Here is a 7,356-nt window from a genome sequence, read left to right on the forward strand (position 1 = left end):
ACCTTTAATCACTAGTTACGGCCTCCACAAGAGTGCATAGGCTTAGGAAAGAAAACAAACTCTCCAAAATTGAAAAATAATTTTTAAAACAACAATAGAAAGACAGATGTAGAATAACAGGTTGCCCTTCAGTTATTGTATAAATCTCCTTGAGACTCCTTCCAAGCCGTCCTCTATAGTCCAACGTCTAACGTTTGTTCAGGAGCCAGCGACCCTCTCTCCCCGTTTCGCTCCCTTGCTCCCTCTCTCCTGCCGAGACAAAAGGAAAGAACAGCCCTGACAGGCCTGGAGCGCGCTGGGTGGCTGGATACCGTACATAGCAGCGCCCCTCTCCCCCTGCCCACCACACACATGCCCATTTTTAGGAGACCAGTTGTTTAAGTGCTAAAAATAAATAGGTGAGAGAGCGAAAGAGAGAGAAAGGACAACGGGAGATAGTGGGTTTTTACACTGGGCCTCAGCTCTCTGCTCACACTCTCACACCATGATGTCTCTGTTTGGCATGTTGGAAGGAATGAGAGAGAGATATGCTGAGGAGATTTGGGGGTGATAGCAATCTGGGGTCTGCATGTCTAAAGTTCTAATTGTCATAGTGTAGAGACGTAAGTGGGATATTATGTGTGTGAGTATGTGTGTGCATGTACAGTACCAGTCAAAAGTTTGGACACACCTACTCATTCAAGGGTTTTTCTTTATTTTTACTATTTTCTACATGTAGTAACCAAAAAAGTGTTAAACAAATCAAAATATATTTTATATTTGAGATTCTTCAACGTAGCCACCCTTTGCCTTGATGACAGCTTTGCACACTCTTGGCATTCTCTCAACCAGCTTCACCTGGAATGCTTTTCCAACAGTCTTGAAGGAGTTCCCACATATGCTGAGCACTTGTTGGCTGCTTTTCCTTCACTCTGCCATCCGAATCATCCCAAACCATCTCAATTGGGTTGAGGTCGGGGGATTGTGGAGGCCAGGTCATCTGATGCAGCACTCCATCACTCTCCTTCTTGGTAAAATAGCCCTTACACAGCCTGGAGGTGTGTTGGGTCATTGTCCTGTTGAAAAGCAAATGATAGTCCCACTAAGCCCAAACCAGATGGGATGGCGTATTGCTGCAGAATGCTGTGGTAGCCATGCTGGTTAAGTGTGCCTTGAATTCTAAATAAATCACAGACAGTGTCACCAGCAAAGCACCCCCACACCATAACACCTCCTCCTCTATACTTTACGGTGGGAACTACACATGCAGCGATCATCCGTTCACCCACACCGCGTCTCACAAAGACACAGCGGTTGGAACCAAAAATCTCCAATTTGGACTCCAGACCAAAGGACAGATTTCCACCGGTCTGATGTCCATTGCTCATGTTTCTTGGCCCAAGCAGGTCTCTTCTTCTTATTGGTGTCTTTTAGTATTGGTTTCTTTGCAGCAATTTGACCATGAAGGCCTGATTCACACAGTCCCCTCTGAACAGTTGATGTTGAGATGTGTCTGTGACGTGAACTCTGTGAAGCATTTATTTGGGCTGCAATTTCTGAGCCTGGTAACTCTAATGAACTTATCCTCTGCAGCAGAGGTAACTCTGGGTCTTCCATTCCTGTGGCGGTCCTCATGACTGGCAGTTTCATCATAGTGCTTGATGGTTTTTGCGACTGCACTTGAAGAAACGTTCAAAGTTCTTGAAATGTTCCGTATTGACTGACCTTCATGTCTTAAAGTACTGTCGTTTCTCTTTGCTTATTTAAGCTGTTCTTGCCATAATATGGACTTGGTCTTTACCAAATAGGGCTATCTTCTGTATACCCCCCCTACCTTGTCACAACACAACTGACTGGCTCAAATGCATTAAGAAGGAAATAAATTCCACAAATTAACTTTTAACAAGGCACACCTGTTAATTGAAATGCATTCCAGGTGACTACCTCATGAAGCTGGTTGAGAGAATGCCAAGAGTGTGCAAAGCTGTCATTAAGGCAAAGGGTGGCTATTTGAAGAATCTCAAATATAAAATATATTTTGATTTGTTTAACACTTTTTTGGTTACTACATGATTCCATATGTGTTATTTCATAGTTTTGATGTGTTCACTATTATTCTACAATGTAGAAAATAGTAAAGATAAAGAAAAAGCCTTGAATGAGTAGGTGTGTCCAAACTTTTGACTGGTAGTGTACGTGTGTGTACACATGTGTTTGTGTGTCTGGTGATACCCCCAAAAGTGATGACACTGAAACTCTTCCCTTGACCCTTGACCCCGGGGGGTCTCATAGTGCAGGGGTTCCCAAAATGTTGCTTTGTGACCCACCAATTGAGGTGTCTTTTGAGTCGTGACCCACCATAAGAGTTGAGCGGTGAAAAAACATACACAGACCAAAGAATAAGTAAAAAATATTGTCTCTGCAGTTTCAAGCTAATCTCCTGCAATTCCACACATCCTGCTATGGAGCTGAAAGAAAACGTTGCAATTTTAAAGCCAATTTCCTGCAATTCTATGTATTTTGCCATGGAGCTAAAAGAAAATGTTGCCATCTTTAAACTAATTTCCTACAATTCTACGCATTTTGACATGGCTAATGTGTTCTTATGCTAGCTAAATTATTATAACAATATCAATGGGGGCCTGACTGCTTTTATTTTGTTGATTGTAAATTCTCAAAGATTATAGGCTATTATTTAAAAAATCTATAAGTCCATGATCTTTTCTACATACTTTCTATTTGGTTTGAGTTGTTTAAGTCTACACTGAAAGCATTTTTCTATCCCAAATGTTTTTGTTGTTGTATATTTTTAAGGGCAATGTCACCCACCTGGACCCCTGCTGTGACCCACAAGTTGGTCCCGACCCACAGTTTGGGAACCACTGTCATAGTGCATTTGCTGACAATCACTGAAACAGCTGTGTATACAAGTGTGTGTAAGCATGTGTGTTAGCCAGTGGCGATTTTAGCATGTAAATCTTGGTGGGGTAAGCTCCCAAAAAACATTTTTTATGCATGCCAGCAAAGCCACTACACAATATAACACTAAACAATACATTAATTGCACTATAACAGTGGCAAACGGTGCCCACAAACTGTTAGGGCCTACATAAAGCTGTCCCAACAGCAGAGCTTTCTTTTCAGCATCATGGAGGGAATCCTTACCACATCTACACCTGGCTATCAGCGGAGCCTTATCTGGCAGCGAAACAGGTCATTCAGCCTCATTTACTGCCTTTTTAAAAAACAGCTGATATGGCTGACTTGCTTAAACAAATGTAGTTTCTACTGACAATTGAGATGTACAAACTATGGCATAAGGAAACGATGAGAGGATAAGAGGCAACTCTTAATTTCGATTAACACATTAATGAGCGAGCTAAGATTGACATAGTCAATATAACTATTTGTTCAGCACTTTTGAAATGTACTGCGACAGAATTCAGAATATGGGCCGTTCTTACAGTGTTCTACCTGTACACCAAGTCAGAACCATAGGATAAATAAAGGGGGCATATAAGCAGACAATGAAAGCTCTTACAATATTCGATCATGACATTTCTCTAAAACAGGCTAAGTGCACCACCAAGTCAGAACAGTAGGCTAAGTTATAAGGGGGAAAGGGACCAAATTATTAGGGTGAGGCACATAGGCTACTAACAGCTTACTACACAACATACACTTAGTATTACTTTCTTAGCTACAGTATACATATCTCCCTGGCATATTACATCATTTATGCAGTAGCATACAATACATTTTGGGACTCACCGTTGTGCTGTTCTCACTTGAACAGGAAGTTGGCGCGGTGGTCCTTCTTGTGGGCAAATTTTGTCATGAAACTTTTTCATCAAAGTCTGGCATTCTCTGTATTTATGGTGCTTTCAAGACAACTGGGAATTCAGAATGAAAAAAACAAGGTCGAATCATGACGTCAGTGATCTTCAGGTCGGAGCTCTAGAAAGAGGCCCGAGTTCCCTACTTGGAATTCCTAGTTCGAAGTTCAAAACGTATTTTCCCTGTCGGAGCTAGTTTTTTTCATTGTTTCCAGTTGTCTTGAACTCATTGAAGTCATGCTGGATTGACAGTATGGCCAATGTATTCAACCTTTTCTGGACCATGGTGTTGCGTGTGAATGTTTATCCTTTTAATCTTGGAAATGAGACCCTTAAACCCAGACTTGGACCACACACCCTCTCCACCGAATAGCAGGCAGGGGAAGCAAAATATTGATTGCTTTGCAACCCTTGCAATTAGCCACTGATTTCTTAAAAAACACTCATTGTTGAATTTGCGATTTCCAACTTGTTGTGTAATGTTTATGTCCAATGGCCGATGAGCACCGATTGATGATGACTGCTTGTCTAGCTTGCTAGCTAGGATTTTGAAAGTATGATTTCCATGTTGAATACATTGGTGTCAATCCAGTATGACTTCTGCCGTGTTCAAAACAACTGGAAACTCGGAACTGGGAAATCTCAGATTTCAGTGAGTTCAAGACAATCTAGCTTTGACTGGGAAAATACGTTTTGAACGGTCATCCAACTCGGAATTCCAAGTCGGGAACTTGGAACTCTTTCTAGAGCTCCGACCTGAGGATCACTGATGCCACGATTCAACCTTGTTTTTTTTCCGAGTTCCCAGTTGTCTTGAAAGCACAATAAATCCAGAGAATGCCCGACTTTGATGACAAAGTTTGATGACAAAATGTGTCCACAGAAGGACCGCCGCGCCACCTTCCTGTTCAGGTGAGCACAGCACAACAAGGTGAGTCCAAAAAACGTATTGTATGCTGCTGCATTAATGATGTAATATGCCAGGGAGATATGTATACTGTAGCTAAATAAGTAATACTAAGTGTATGTTGTGTAGTAAGATGTTAGTAGCCCATGTGCTTCACCCTAATCATTTGGTCCCTTTCTCCCTCATAACTTAGCATACTGTTCTGGCTTGGACATGCACATGTAGCTTATAACCTGTTTTAGAGAAATGTCATCATCAGTGCTTAATTTGTAAATCGGGAGGTCCCGGAACACATAGTGATGACAAAGTATCCTGGGGGCTCTGAGGTACCGAAACACATTGAGAAAATAAGTGTCAAACACAACGTAGCAGCCAAGTAGCCTACTATCAATGGTGGTGAAACGGTCAGCACTCTCCAAGGTGCTAATTAATTCAAAGCATTTTAGACGTCACTGTGGTATACTTGAATATAGCTGCGGGGCTTACACAAGTCCGAATTTATTATAGCCTCATTTTTTAGACATCAATGTACAGCAACAATTTTACCTTTTTTCTACCTTTTTGCATTTTGTACTGTTATGTTGTGTCAATTCAAATCTGGTATTAGGACCAAAAGAGGTCAATACACGTCTTCTAAAATAGACTAGTATTTTAATTAATGCAAACCACTTCAATGGTAAATATGATGTTCGTATATACGGGTCCACTGAAATACCACGCAGGGCACTCAGAGAACTGATCCATTGTTCTAAGTTCTTCTTCAAATACTCTGACAGAGATAGTTCCCGCTCCTTGCTGGGCCTATCAGGGTAGAGACTGAGCGTGGTTTAGACTTACTCAGCCAATCGTTGGCGCACAGGCTGGTCCCAGCCCCTTGGCGCTTCACTGTTGCACACTGTTGCCAGGCATAAGTTGTTATCATCACAACTTGTAGAGTCAGCACCTTTTTGCAGTACACGTCCTTGAGCGCGGTTTAACAAAGAGGCAGTGTGTATGTGTCTGTGAGAAATACAAGTCTGTCTCACCCTACTCCCTAACATTCCTCACATGAATCACAGCTTGTTATGTGAAACAATTTATATCAGTACAGTACAAACCTATTATGTTTAATCATTAATGCATTATTTCTAAGCTAGGCATCACATCTAGATCCCCACAATCCCCCTTTTCACACCCACTGGGTGTGAACCTAAAACAAGAAAACCCAAAATAAGAAATTTCAGGGAAATTCAGGAATCCCCCTATTGACACCCTCTAGGGTGTCACTCATTAAAATACAATACAAACAAAAAGAATCACACTTTTATTAATAGGCAATAATGATAATAAAAATGCCTTCGGTCCTTCCATCTACACCTAACTTGTACTAGGTTGGCTACCAGCCACCCAGGAACTTCAAACCTTCACATAAGGAAAGACAAACATTCACAATGGTTAACTTGATTAATAAAGCAGAAAACACAGGATTAATAGAACACAAAACACAAGATTATTAAAACATAAAACACAAACAGGGAAGTACATTTTGGCCCCCTTTAGACACCCTCTAGGGTGTCACTCCACCAAGCCTGGTAGGTCATATCCTTCATTCCTTAGGTCGGAGTCCGGGATTGGGCCGTATCTCACCATCTGTTGGGAAACCGCCTTCTCCATCGCCTTTCTCACCAACCCTCGGACACAGGGAATAAGACAACATCCACAAAGAACAAGTATACCCATAGAAGCTATAACTTCACCCAGAATAGTTACAACAATAGTTTTCCATTTACCAAATATGTTATCAAACCAACCGTTTAGGGAGCTATCAATACCAGAGTTCTCAGCCAGTTCGTTCGCCAGCGTGGTGAGTCCCTGAAGCGCTTTGGTCATGGACCCGTCCGGTGCTGTATTGTTGGGGATGAAAGTACAGCACATAGATCCAAACAGAACACAAACTCCGCCCCGCTCAGCCAAAAGCATATCTAAAGCTATTCTATTCTGCCATGCCATTAAGCTAGTTGCCGCTGTCTGCTCAGCCAATCCCTTTATTGCATCACGAGTGTGGTTTATAAATCTTTGCTGGTTATAGTAAATATAATTGATCCAATCTACGTTTTTATTAATTGTTGACCACCAGAAAAGACTTGATTCAAACCCAGCTGCGATCTGATTCCTAGCTTTGAATTCTTCTGGAACCCCTCGAGGTACTCCTATCCCATCAATATATATCCTTTCATCAAAGGATCCCGGGAGGAGGTCCCACTTTCTACGTGACAACTCACCAATCTCTGACACGTTTGATTGTTTGCGTATGTAGGTGAGTTCACAATCTGTTATCACCACACAACCATCAGATGTCAGCACGGGCCTGGTTTTGGCTCCTAAAATCCTCTGGCTGCAACAAAGAGGAGAGATTAGTCATGGTCTCTTTAGTTGTGACATTCTCTGTGTGGGAGCAGGAGCTAAGATGCCCTACCCTGTATCCTATCTTATTAGTCCTAGAAAAACAATAATAAGAATCCCCTGAGACTTCAAACGGAGGCAACCTAGGTCGGGGTGACTTTGTTATCGGGGGATACAGATAGTGCAAGTTACTACAAGACTCCTTCACCACATTCCCAGGTGGCTTGAACAATTTAATCATGGAGGATAAAC

Source organism: Coregonus lavaretus (assembly GCF_964263955.1).
Source record: "Coregonus lavaretus genome assembly, chromosome: 16".
NCBI classification, from domain to species: Eukaryota; Metazoa; Chordata; class Actinopteri; order Salmoniformes; family Salmonidae; genus Coregonus; species Coregonus lavaretus.